At 37.8% G+C, this 14499-nt stretch overlaps 1 long non-coding RNA gene across 1 annotated transcript in view; it reads right to left on the bottom strand.

The window, feature by feature from the left end:
- Positions 1-496: 496 nt before the first annotated feature.
- The window catches only part of LOC135220291 (uncharacterized), a 498885-nt gene continuing 484882 nt past the window's right edge, over positions 497-14499 (bottom strand). Inside the window, exon 3 of the long non-coding RNA XR_010315639.1 lies at positions 497-632. This is a non-coding gene — a long non-coding RNA (uncharacterized LOC135220291). The remainder of the gene's footprint in view (positions 633-14499) is intronic.

Below are 14499 nucleotides of genomic sequence, written 5' to 3'. Positions count from 1 at the left end.
AAACAGCCACTCTGTTATTTCCAGTACCACAGGGTATACTGGATTAAAAGATGTCAGGGATTCTAAGGCACTCTTGGAATCACTAAAAACTGTAAAATTATCTCCTAAAGTAAAATTTTTCTTTAGTGCTGTTAAAATGCTAAAAGGTTCAGCAGTAAAAATTGAGGCAGAACTTGGTAGTGCACCACAAATACTACTGTCAACGTATACCACTCCAAACCCACGCCTGCACTGGATTTGGAGCCATCCGTAAAGATTTGCCTCGGGTTATCATGCTTTTCAGCATGGCAAAGGAATTTCTGTTTAAGAGTATCATCTGAACAATCTGCCTTGCAACCAGAAAACAATTTACAATATTTCACAGAGGGCAACTTCCATGGAGGGAATCTTGAAAATTATACTTGAATTGCTTTTCCTTTTATTACATTTACCTCCTCAAAGGCACATTTTACTCTGCACTCAACGGATTTTGGGTATGAAGCGCATCCTTCATGAATACAAAAAATTGCTTTTAAAAACAGTATTGTAGGCTAAAGACTCAGGAGTTCTCTGTATGCAGTACCAGTATGTCAACAGGGTAATGATTGATTGTGTCTATCAAATCTGGCGTCACAACATCTGGGTAATTGACACTGAAATAAATTAAAATAGAAAATATTAAATTTTAAATAAATTTCATATAAAAATATCTATATATATATATATATATATATACATATATACATATATACATATATATATATATATATATATATATATAGTATATATATATATATATATATATATATATATATATATATATATATATATATAAATTTTGTTCATATATAAAAGTTCTTACATAGACGATCTATGTATAATTTAAATTTGGTTGAGGAGGCCTGCCTCTCCCATAAATTTATGTAACTGCACTATATTACAATCCTTTCCAAGAATTGTAGCTAGGATGAATTTACCTACTCTGTCCCGACGCCAAGACAGGAACCTATGTCTCAAATTCCTGAATCTGGGACATTCAATCAACAAATGTTTCAGTCATTTTCACGAAGCATCAAGAACCCATGTGTAAGTCTTGTATGTCCAATCCTCAATCTGCACAACATCGTTTCTTGTCGCCTTGGCATATATGGATATGACCAAGGAGACACTGATGAAGTGATACTGCGCATTTTTTGATTAGTTAAAATATCTTCCCACTGGGACTGCCAACATTTATTAATTCTCTGACCTACTAGAGGATACAAATCCCGATATGGTAGTAGGCATCTTGTGGGTTCTGGGGAGCTGACCGCAGACTTTGCAAGTTGGTCAGCTTTCTCATTCCCAGCCACCCCAACATGGGAAGGAACCCAGCAGAACTTTATTTCTTTCCCTCTTCTTTTCAGTAAAAGCAGCCATTCCAATATATCTAAAATCAGAGGGTTTAAAGGGTTAAAAGATTCCAGCGACTGAATAACACTTCTTGAGTCACAATATATAATAAAATTATTTTCATTTCGAATTAAAACTTCCTTTAAAGCCTTCAAAATTCCATTTAATTCTGCTATAAAAATCGATGCAACAGATGATAACCTGCAGCTTCTCTCTACATCAGGGAAGGCTACACCAAAGCCGACGCCAGCATCTGACTTTGAGCCATCCGTGAAAACTGCAGTGGAGTTATCATACTGAAAAGTGTGTTCTAAAATTATTGACCGCATGGCCTCGCTGGACAATTCTGTCTTGGTAAAATTAAAATATCTGCAGAATTTTACCTCTGGGCAGTTCCAGGGGGGACCAACTGAATATTTTGCTGGTAAAATCTCTATTCTTGGCATATTTAATTCACGGACAATAAAATTTACTCTAAAAGCGAATGGATGAGGTTGCTTGGGGTGACTATCATAAAACTGCCAATGCCTTTCATTTCTCATACAATGCTGGTTAAAGACTTAGGTAGTCTATGGAATCTATACCAGCTCCGAACCAGCAGACGCTTGTAATGATGATCCAGTGGCACCTCATCAGCATCTACGAGCATGCTCTCGGTGGGAGATGATTTAAATGCTCCTGTACACAACCGTATTCCTCCATGATGAATTGAGTTGAGCATTTTAAGGCTATTTGGCTTCACAGAAGTGTACACCTCACACCCATAACTTAATTTTGAAAAAACCAAGGCTTTATACAATCTCAACATCTGAGTTCAGTCTGCACCCCACGAAGTGTGAGACACGACTTTCAGCAAATTCATTGCTTTCAAGGATTTTCCCTTAATATATTTTAGATGTGGAATCCAGGTCAGCTTGCTATCAAAAATCAAGCCAAGAAACTTTGTTTCATCAACACATGGAATTCTCTCCCTATGAATGAAAAGATCTGGATCACGGTGGATTCCCCTAATACGACAGAAGTGCTTAGTTACCGTTTTACTGGCAGAAAATCTAAAACCATTAACCTCAGCCCACTTTACTATATTATCAATGCAGAGCTGAAGGCAGTGTTCAGCCACTGCCATCCTTGATGCTCCAAAGGAAATCGACAGGTCATCAACAAAAAGGGTATATGTTATATCTGGGGGAATTATCTTAGAAACCCCATTGATTACCAAGGCAAATAAGGTTACACTTAAAACACTTCCTTGTGGTACTCCTTATTCTTGATTGAACACATCTGACATTGTTGCTCCAACCTGAACCTGAAATATCATATTTAAAAAAAAAAAAAAGCCTTAATAAAGAGGGGCAAATTGCCTCTCAGGTTACATTCATAAAGGACCCTCAAAATGCCATATCTCCATGTTGTATCATAAGCCTTCTCTAGATCAAAGAACACAGAGATGTGATGCTGCTTGTTGACAAAAGCTTCACATATTGAAGATTCCATTCATACCAATACATCAGTTGTGGAGTGCATACTCCGAAAACCACACTGAGCAGGCGACAGGTATTTACCTCTTTCCAAGTACCACATCAATCCTGTATTCACCATTTTCTCCATGATCTTACACAAACAAGATGTCAATGCGATAGGACGATAATTTTCTGTCTTGAATGGATCTTTTCCAGGTTTCACAAATGGCAGTAATTCTAACTTCTCCCAAAGCTTGGGGAAGAACTGTTCTCGGTAAATTCTGTTAATTAGGCTTAACCCTCTTACGCCGGAGCCCTAAAAATCAAAACGTCTCCCGTATGCCGGGCCTGGTTTGGAGTGAGCTCGGAAGTGGAAAAAAAAAATAATAAAAAATTTTTTAAAAAATTACAGCGCCGCGTACTTTTGAAGATTAAGAGTTCATTTTTGGCTCCTTTTTTTGTCATTGCCTGAAGTTTAGAAGCAACCATCAGAAATGAAAATAATATCATTATCATATGTAAATAATGCGATATATGGTAGCGATTCATACATAATTGTATTCAAATCACGCTGTGCAGAAACGGTCAAAGCTAACCAGTTACTTTTTTTTGCGTTGTATTGTACACTAAATTGCGATCATTTTGATATATAATACATTGTAAAACAATAAAAGCAACACCGGAAAAATATTATCACAAAATGATGTACGAATTCGTAACGAGCGGACGTAAAAAAATGTTATTTTCAAAAAATTCACCGTAATTCTAAATAATGTTCTAGGAGGACTTCCAATTTGTTTCAAATTAAGACAAATGATTGAATATTACGATACTGTAAGAGTTTTAGATTAGAATTGAAGATTTCGACCATTTCGGACGAGTTAAATTTGACCGAATGTCGAAATTTTAATATATATATTTTTTATATGGAGATATTTCGAAGATGGAAAAAGCTACAACCTTCAATTATTTTTTATTGTATTCTTCATGAATTTGCGCACATTTTGATATATGAAACTCTATAAAAAAGGCTAATATGAAAAGGAGCAAATATTAGGATAATGCCATGTACGTATTTCGGAGACTTGCGGCCGCGAACGGCGGCGCGCGAGTGAAGGTAAATATATTTTTCAAAAATTCACCATAATCACCATATTGTTTTAGAGACTTCAAATTTGTTTCAAAATGAAGAAAAATGACAGCATATTACTAGGCCGTAAGAGTTTTAGCTTACAATTGCGTTTTTCAACTATTTCGGTAGAGTCAAATTTGACCGAACGTGGTTTTTTTTCTATTTATCGATTTATATGCAAATATTTCGAAAAAAAGAGAAAAGCTACAACCTTCAATCATTTTTAGTTGTATTCTACATGAAATTACGCCAACATTTTATATATAAAAACTTTATGTAACAGCTAATTTTAAATGGTGCAAACATTTCGACAATCGCACAAAAAATTCAGATTCTGATTTTTTCGGAAGTTACCGCGCGAACGTAATGTTTTTTTTTTTTTTCATAAATTTACCATAAATCGAAATATTGTGCTAGAGACTTCCAAGTCGTTGCAAAATGAAGTTAAATGATTGAATATTACTAGAATATAAGAGTTTTAGCTTACAATTGCGTTTTTCGACCATTTCGGTAGAGTCAAGTTGACCGAAAGTTGAAATTTTTGCACTTAACGTTATTTATATGAAAATATTTCAAAACTGATAAAAGCTACAACCATGGGTTGTTTTTTGTTGTATTGTGCATGAAATTGCGCACATTTCCATATATAAAACTTTATGTAACGGCAAATTTAAAAGGGTGCAAACATTAGGACAATCGCACGAAAACATTTATCGGAAGAGTTATCGCACGAACGTAAGGAAAAAGTTTTTTAATAAATTCACCATAAATCGAAATATTGTGCTAGAGACGTCCAATTTGTTGCAAAATGAAGGCAAATGATTGAATATTACTATAATGTAAGAATTTTAGCTTACAATTGCGTTTCTCGACCATTTCTGTAGAGTCAAAGTTGACCGAAGGTTGAAATTTTTGCACTTATCGTTATTTATATGAAAATATTTCAAAACTGATCAAAAGCTACAATCATGAGTATTTTTTAGTTGTATTGTGCATGAAATTGCGCACATTTTCATATATAATACTTCATGTAAAGGATAATTTAAAATGGTGCAATAATTATGTCAAAGTGACGAAATAATTTCCGAGATGTGTCACTGATACTTTTTAGTGCGATAAGAAAGAAATTCGCGCTTGCGCGCCTGCGTAGCGATTGTAAACAAAACAACGCCTTGATCCGTGAACTCCCAGCATCCCCCAAGGCGCGTGATACAAAAGTTTTCGGCTGGTAGGCCTATAAGTATTTTTCCGCGAATTTTTAAAAAAACTTTTTGAGCCGACGTATGACTAAGTCCAATCGGCATACGGGAGACATTTTGACTCGACGTTTAATACGTCCAATCGGCGTAAGATGGGTTAATATGAAAAGTCTGGTATTTTCAGGGGTATCTTAATCATTGAATATGTTATATCATCCAGTCCAGGAGCTGATTCATTACATTTATTCAAGGCTGATTCAAATTCTCTAAAAGTAAAAGGAGCATTGTATTGCTCATGTCTTATCATATTAAAATCAATTTCGACCTGTTCCAATAGCCGCCTTTGAGCTGAATACAGTCTATCATCATTTTTCTTTGCAACATTAGCAAAGTGATTAGCAAACTCATTTGCCACTAACTGGGGGTTGGCTGCTAACGCCTCGCAACCATTAATTTTGATAACTGGAGGTTGACAAGGAGTGAACTTGCCTGCTATTTTTCTAACTCTCTTCAGAGGAGTTTTCGAATTTAGTGATGATATGAATATCGTCCAAGATTCTTTTCATGCTTTTTGATTTCCATGCAAAAATGAGCTCTTGCTTTTCGAAATTCAATATTAAAATCAATTCGACTCGTTCCAATTGCGCTTGAGCTGAATACAGTCTATCATTTCATTTTTACTTTGCCAACATAGCAAAGTGATTAGCAAACTCATTTGCCACTAACTGGGCGAGTCTGCTACTTCGCAACCATTGACCTTGATAACTGGAGGTTGACAAGGAGTGAACTTGCCTACTATTTTTCTAACTCTCTTCCAAACTAGAGTCAGAGGAGTTTTCGAATTTAGTGAAGATATGAATATCGTCCAAGATTCTTTTCATGCTTTTTTTATTTCCATGCGAAAATGAGCTCTTGCTTTTCGAAATTCAACACGCTAATACTCACATTTTCGTCTGCGGTATCTGGTGAAAGCAGATTTCATAGTTCTGTGAGTTTCCTGGCATTTACGCGTCCACCAGGGAACTGGCCGGTGGATATGTATGCCTGAAGTCCTGGGTATAGATTGAAGACCAGCTGAGAACATTATTGTATTAAAAAAGTCAAGAGCATCATCTACACAGGGACTATCATCAGCAGAGTCATCTATTGAGCTGTGCTCCGGGAATGCTGCCCAATCAGCTTTACCAATGTTCCATTTAGATAGCCTTGAAGATGGAGGGCTTGATGCTACACTCACCACTATTGGGAAATGGTCGCTGGGAAATCTATCATTTATAGCTCTCCAATTAAAGTCAATAAGACAGTCATCACTACATATAGATAAATCAATTGCTGATAACGTGCCTGTTTGAACATGAAAATGTGTGGACTCCCCATAGTTGAGAATCCCCACATTTTCACCTTCTATGATGGAACCTAAGCATCTTCCTCTTTGATTGGTGACGATGTCACCCCGAAGAGGGTTTCTGCTATTCATATCTCCCAAAATAACAAAAGGACGTGGTAACTGTTGAATAAAAGATTTAAATTCAATGATGGGGAAGATTTCGTTAGGTGGTAGATAGAGAGCATACTGTATATTTTCTTTGCAAATGGATCTGTACACCTATCACTTGCAATGCTGATTGGATACTAACAGGATTTTGAGGGGTGTCATTTCGAACATATAAAACGACACCACACCACCATGGCTTCCAATATTTAAATTATAGGTGGAGTGATAGGATGTATACTCTCGTGGGCTGGGGCACATACTATTACCAATCATGGTCTCCTGCAGAGCTATACAAACAGGAGACACTTCTGATATTTAGCTCTCAATCCCTGACAGTTCCACTGGAGAAAATTAATGAATTTTACTTTCCTTTGGAGGCAGTTACATTAGAGCCTCTTTTAAGAGCTTTCAGCTTACAACCTTGCTCTTTTTTTTCTGGAAGGAGACCGATTGTTTAGGGCTGCCTTCCTTTTTAGAGGGTTATCAGTCTTAAGAACAGCAGACAAAGCTGGTGTCGCCTGAGTGGGGTGTAAGGATTGGACATTGGTACATCCTCCAAAGCATTTCTGCTGGTACAAAACCTCCAGAGGATGGGAGTGCCAGGTATACCCGACACAGCCTCCACAGAGGAAGGTGTACCAGAAATCACTGGTCTGCTCCAAAGAGGCGGGAGTGCCAGAATCAACTGGCACCACCTCTGAAGAGGCAGGAGTACCAGAAATCACTGGCACGGCCTCCGAGGAGGCAGGAGCACCAGATATCACGATATCACTGGTGCAGCCTCCGAAGAGGCAGGAGCACCACAAATCCCTGGTGCAGCCTCTGGAGAGGCAAGAGCACCAGAAATCACTGGCGCAGCCTCCGAAGAGGAAGGAGCGCCAGCAACAATAGGCACCGCCTCCAAAGAGGCATGAGTATGGGTCATCACCGGTTTTTTATTTAAATTAGCGTTATTAACATTTATATTTCTTTTTCAGTTGGCAGCGACACTGGAAAAGGATGTTACTTGTCTAATATATTGATTTAATACTCTCTTTTGCCTCCCTAAATGTGATACGTTCTGTTACCCTTAAAGTTTGAATCTCTCTTTCCATGATGTATACATCACAATTAAGTGAAGATGATGGATGATTTTCTCCACAATGTATACATCTGGCTTGTTTATTACATATGCCATGCTCTGGTTCACTGCATTTGACACAAGTGGCAGGCTTGCCTTGCAGTTTCTGTCTACAGGACCCTAACAAATGTCCGAATTCTTGACAATAGAAACATCTCCTCGGTCTTGGGATATATTGTTTAATCTTGAAACGTAGCCAGGCTGCTTTTACTACAGTAGGTAATCGAGTAGAATTAAATGTAATCATTAAATTGGGAAGTGGTACAAAGACTTCATTTACCTTCTTCTTCATTCCCTCTACTCTTATAACACCTTGATCTTTTAATTCCTCACAAGTTTTTCTTCGGAGTACATCATCAGTTGGGGAGCATTTATCATTCCCTTGGAGTAATTCCAAAAAGCATGTACTGCACATTGTACTTTGACTCCTCCAAGGTGTCATAATATTTTCAATTTTTCGGTTTCTTTTGCTGAGGTAGATTACACTGTCAGCTTTCCTCTACCTTCATAAGAAATCTTAGGCTCTCGGCCACACCACTTCACAATATCTCGATATACATCTAAAATATCATAACTAGCTTCTTCCAGATTAAAAGTTAAATACTTATCATAAGACTTTTCAAATATTCCAAGTCCAATTTCAAATATGTCGCTGCTTAATTTCCCTTTACTCTGTACAGGAGCATAGGTTTCAGTGTAATTACACTGGAAGGTTTTTTGGATTTTTCCAGAGGAAGATTGTCAGGAGAGGTTCCAGCAGTCATTAACTGTGCCAATTCACCACCATCAAAGGGCCCAGGGGTACTTGAATCTTTATTTATACCTATCATAAAGATTTAAGATGAAAAAAAAATAAACCTGAGAACCTTTAAAAGATATCATCAGCCTTTCATGGTGAGAACCGACTCCCAAATGTCCGCGTCCCTATCCTACCCCACAGGGGATGGCACAACATGATTAGAGTGGCCCAAGTGTAAGCCAAACCCGCTTGATAGGACTGAGAGTATTACAAGAATGCAATCATCCCCACCCTAATCACATTATGGGCAAACCGGACAGAATGCCGAGAGTCCTATCCGCAAAACTAGATCCCCCTGGAATCCGTGGTCCAGCCCTGCAAAATAGTTCCGCCTGATATCACTCAGGTCCAAACATTATCGGGCAGTTGATGGTCCTGCCACGGTTCCCACTATTTAGCTTCAGATATAAAACCCAGTCCCAACTATGATATCTTTTTTGTTTACCAGGTCCAGTAAATTTCAGCAAAGGTGGAAAATTCCACATAATTAATCCGAAATGCTAGTAAAAAATATCACATGAAGAAGGATGTAGTAAGAATGAAAAAATTGCAGAAAGAAGGAAAAGATCTGACTAATTTAGTTGGATCAGCAGCTGGGCCCCAAGGACCACTGAGAAAGCAACCCCACCAAGCATCATGGCCCAGCTGCTGGTCCCTAAGCCCCCTACCCATGCCAAGGGGTCAGCATCTAGGGGGTGTCAACAGGGTGAATTTCCTTATCAAATCTAGGGGCAGTTCACCTACATCCACTAATAAACTAGATATTGGGGAGGATCTAAAGGCTCCTGTTGCAATTCTAATTCCTCGATGGTGAATTGCATTCAAAGTAACTAATCTTGTTGTAGTTGCTGATGAGTAGATTTCTGACCCATATGCCAATTTTGAAGCAACCATTGCTTTATAAACATGTAACAAGTGTTTTCTATCAGTCCCCCCATTTGTATAACTTAAGACTTTCAAAACATCTAATGCCTTCATGCATTTGACTTTGAGGCTCTTGAAATGATCTTCCCATGTTAACCTGCTATCAAAGATAAGGCCTAAAAACTTTGTTTCCCGTACACATACAAATCTCTGTCCATTTAAAAACAGATCTGGGTCTGGATGAACCCCTTTGATGCGGCAGAAATGCACAACAACAGTTTTGGTAGAGAAAAATTAAAAACTATGCTCAGCTGCCCAACTGTTAACTTTATTTATTACAAACTGAAATTGTCGCTATGCAAAAGACATTTTAAATGCAGCAAACGAAATAGATAGATCATCAACGAACATTGTTGACATTACATCTTTTAGAATTTTTGAGGCTATCCCATTTAAGGCTAAGGCAAACAGACTGACACTTGACAGACTTTCCTGTGGTACTCCTTCCTCTTCTTTCAAATTAGACAAAGTACTACCAACTCTGACTTTAAAATAATGGTTTAAAAAAAAAAATTAACAAAAAGCGGTAGTTCACCACGCAGACCAATTTCATGCAAGACTCATAATTCCATGCCTCCAGGTAGTATCATAAGCCTTTTCTAGGTCAAAGAAAACCACCACATAATGCTGCTTGGAAGCAAATGCCTGACAAATTGCATTCTCCAAACGTATCACATCTGTGCAAGAGTGCATACGGCAAAAGCCACACTGAGATGATGATATAATCTTCTTTGATTCTAAAAACCATATCAACCTAAAATTTACCATTTTTTCCATAAGTTTACATAAACAGGATGTTAAAGCTATTGGTCTATAGCTTGTAAGGACAGATGAATCTTTCCCAGGTTTGACAAAGCGTAAAACTGTCGCTATTTCCCAAACACTAGGGTAATCACTCTCCTTAAAAATTATATTAATAATGCTTACAATGGAATATTTAGTTTCCTTTGAGGTATTCTAGATCATTTCATATAAAATTTCATAAGGTCCAGGTGCAGTGTTTTTACTGTTACTGAGAGCAAATAAAAATTCCTCCATGGTAAAAGGCATATTATATGAATCAGATTTAAAAGAAGTAAAATCAAGTGTTTCAGACTCTGCTAACACTCTCTCCCTGTAGAATGGAGAATTTTCATTGCAAATGTTCAGCAAATACATTGCTTACAGCTTTTGAGTCAGTTATAAAGTCACCATTGACTTTTAAAACAGGGAGGGGACTAGGATTATACTTTCCTGCTATTTTCTTAATAACTGTCCATATCTTGGTCATAGGTGTTTTCCTCGTAATTGTTGACATAAAAAGTAACCATGATTCTCGTCTCGCATGTTTTATTTGCCATCTGAATTTTGTTTTATTTGCCATCTGAATTTTGCTTTATTTGCCATCTGAATTTGGCCTTTTTAAAGGAGATCAAGTAGTTTTCACATTGATGTCTTCTGTACCTAGTATAAGCTGCTCTCATGGCTTTGTCTTATTTTGCATTGAACATTCCACCATGGAACAGGCTTCCGATGCAATTTTCCACTGGTTTTTGGGATTGCCTTTTCTGCTGCAAACATAAAAATCATTGTTAAATAGGACACTGATTCTCCTATTGTTGGCATATCTTTTGCATCTAGTTCAATATAACTAAGTTCCGGGAAAAGGGGCCAATTTGCTTTATTGGTACACCACCAAGGCATTCTGTATACTGGCTCATATTTCTCGGTTCTGATGAAAATTGGGAAATGACCACTACTGTATAGATCATCCAACAACTCCCAGTTGAAGTCTATGAATGTACCAGAACTGGTGATAGATAAGTCAATGCATGAAAATGTACCAGTCTGAATGTGAAAATGGGTGGGATTTTCAGTATTCAAAAGGGTCATATCTGAATTTTCTATTGATGATAAGATAAGGTTGCCTTTTGATTTGTTAAAATGTCACTCCAAAGTTCATGTCGACCATTAAAGTCTCCCAATATAAGAAATGTTCGAGGTAGCTGTTCATACAAGTATGTTAACTGTCGTTCAACTATTGGGTTATTAGGAGGGAGATACAATGAACAAATTGGGTATGTCTTTTTTAAGTGAATTTTACCAGCTACAGCTTGTAATTGAGTTTGCAACTATATTTTTATATGAGCAATATCTCGTATTACAAGAGGAGCACTTCCACCCGAATTTCCCAGTAAAGGGAATTGGGAGTGGAATGCAAAAAACTCTTCAGGAGTAAGCATTTTGTTGTTGCTTAGCCTAGTCTCTTGTAGCGCTAAGCATACTGGGTTATAGGCATTAATTAAACATAATAGCACTTCACATTTAGCGCGAAGTCCCTGGCAGTTCCAGTGTAATATAGCAGAGAAAGTACCTATTTTCTAGAGGATGATCCTCTCTCCAAGATCGTTCTGTTATGCTTTTTCTTTGTAGATGACATCTGAGTTTTGTGACCGACTTTTGGTACAGTTCCAGATGTCGAAGGAGTACTTAGAGGGTCATTTGAATGTATCATGTGATCACTTATGATGGTATTTGAAACAGCAGTATCTTTAGTAGTATCTTCGACCCTTGTAGTATTTGGTTTATCATTTTCAACTAGTCTAGTTTTATTGTCTACACCAAGCTGATCTGAGTGTAACATTTTGTTTGCCTTAGGTTCTACATCTGTTGCAGCTGTAAGATAAGATTGTGGGATATGAATCATTATTTTCCATTAATTCAGATCTTCTATGAGGGTCAGCTGAACCATAAGATGATGAAGGTTTACTAATTTTTTTCTGATTCATTAACTTTTTCTGGGGATGTATCTCCTTTCTCAAGGTGCTTGACTTTTGATTAAGGCATTGTTACAGGCTCTTCACATAAAGTCCTCTTGTTGACAGTTGTCCCAGCATCCATTTTTTCTTCTTTATCTTCATTAGACTTTTTGAGATTCAATTTCTTTTGTCTTTCCCGATTTCCTTTTACTGCATCTAGAAATGACTGCTGGGTGTTAAATTTCTGCAAAGTCTTTTGTCTTGCCTCTTTAAAGGTAATGCGCTCTCGAGTCTTGATACAAAGTGTTTCTTTTTCAATGACGTACTTGATACATGATCTATGTGCTGCATTATGGTCTTCCCCACAATTAGGGCAGCATGGAGTAAGCTCACAATTCCCATGCTCTTTTCTTCCACAGTTAAAGATACAGTTGGTTCATTTCTTTCTTTTTTTCTGCATGTTGTAATCAGACGGCCAAACATTTGGCAAATGAAACATCTTCTGGGAGCGGGAATATACTGTCTAACTGGCAAGTGAAGCCATGCCGCTTTCAGAAACTTAGGGAGTATCAAAGTAGGTGTTGAATGTAATATTCCCAATATTTTTTTCTTGATTCATCTCACATCAACCACCTTTTGATCAGCAAATTCTTTTCGGAGTGTCCTCAGAATAATGTAGGAGTTCAGTACTATACACTACTCCTTTAGACTGATTCATTGTTTTGTGAGGAGTGCATTTTGCTGCACTTCCCTCTACAGCACTAATAGATAGTAATTTTCTACTTTCATCTGGTGATGAAACTTCTACAAGCAAGCTTCCTTCACATTGAGAGGCTATCTTTGGTTCTCTGCCAATGCATTTCACAATATCTCTATGGATATCAAATATACTCAGTTCTTCTATGATTTTGTCGAGGTCAAGAGACAGATATTTGTTATAAGTCTCAGGTTCTTGAGATCCAAGTAAAATTCCAATTTCAAGATTAGAGTTCCTATATCTATTATTAAATCTGCTATTCTTTCCTCTATTCTGAACTACATAAGGGTTCGTAGGAACAATCAAAGAATCATAGTTACTTTCATTGGAGGATGTTGGGGGATGACAAAGGGAGGTCCTTATCCAAGCTTAAGGTTGTCAACGGTGCCAAAGAGTCAGAGGGTTCAGGGGACAGTGTAATAGAGACACTAGTCATGGGAATTTGAAAGAAAAAAAAAGGGGGAAAACATACACATATACACACACAACTACTGCTTGGGAAGACTAACAAGATATCGCGGACTAGACAGAGTTCAACATTCTCCACCAACTGCACACGTAGAAATTGCTTCCCCACGGTCTGCCCCATACCCTACCCTTTCGGAATAGCACCAATATGCTTGCAGTGGCCCAGGTATAGGCCAATCTGCCTGCTGGGAGTTCTGCCCCCACTAATGGGGATCGACACCCCACTCCAAACATATTGGTGAGCTTCTGGACAAAATCCAGTAGTCGCATCCCAAAAACCAGCCCCCCCTGGATTCCAATGGGCTGATCCCTGGAGATAGTTCCACCCTCAAGATAGCAAAGGGAAAATCCCATCACCATCTCTTAGGTCCAAACAATAATGGGTGGCGACTCACCAACACAACTCCTACAATTAGTTTCGAATCTAAACTCCTCCAAACCACGAAATCCCTCCCAGACTCACCCACGCAGTAAAATTTTGCGAAAGTATAAATGTCCACGCCAGTTAATGCCAAAAGGTTTGTAAGTGTTCCATCAGGATCTGGCCTTCGCAAGCTTGAAGGCAAAATCCCTTACCCCCTCACGATGTGAAGGAACCTACTTGAGGGGCTGAAGACTAGACTTGGCAACCATACTCAACCTTTGATTTACATAACGAGTCATATAACCATAAAAGTAACCTCTTATCAGCACTCCAGTTAAAATCTGAGACTACTTTTAAAATGTTAAGGGACTTCTTTACCTTAATTTTCAAGAAGCCAATATGATTAGCCCATGTTAGCTTCTTATCAAACATCATCCCTAAAAACTTCACCTCCTCCTCATGCGGTATTAGTGTGTCTTTCAGCTTTATATTTGGGATCGTTTCCTTTCAAGTACTTCTAGTAAAACAAACTGCCACAATTTTGGAAGGGGAGACTCGAAAGCCGTTGTCACCAGCCCAATTGCTTATTGTAATATCTGGCTTTTGCAAGAAATTACACACTGCAATAGCATCATAACTTGTGACAGTATAAAGGCCATTATAATGCAGATT

The sequence above is a fragment of the Macrobrachium nipponense genome, chromosome 1 (assembly GCF_015104395.2).
Source record: "Macrobrachium nipponense isolate FS-2020 chromosome 1, ASM1510439v2, whole genome shotgun sequence".
Classification (NCBI taxonomy): Eukaryota; Metazoa; Arthropoda; class Malacostraca; order Decapoda; family Palaemonidae; genus Macrobrachium; species Macrobrachium nipponense.
This window is presented reverse-complemented; position numbering and strand designations above follow the sequence as displayed.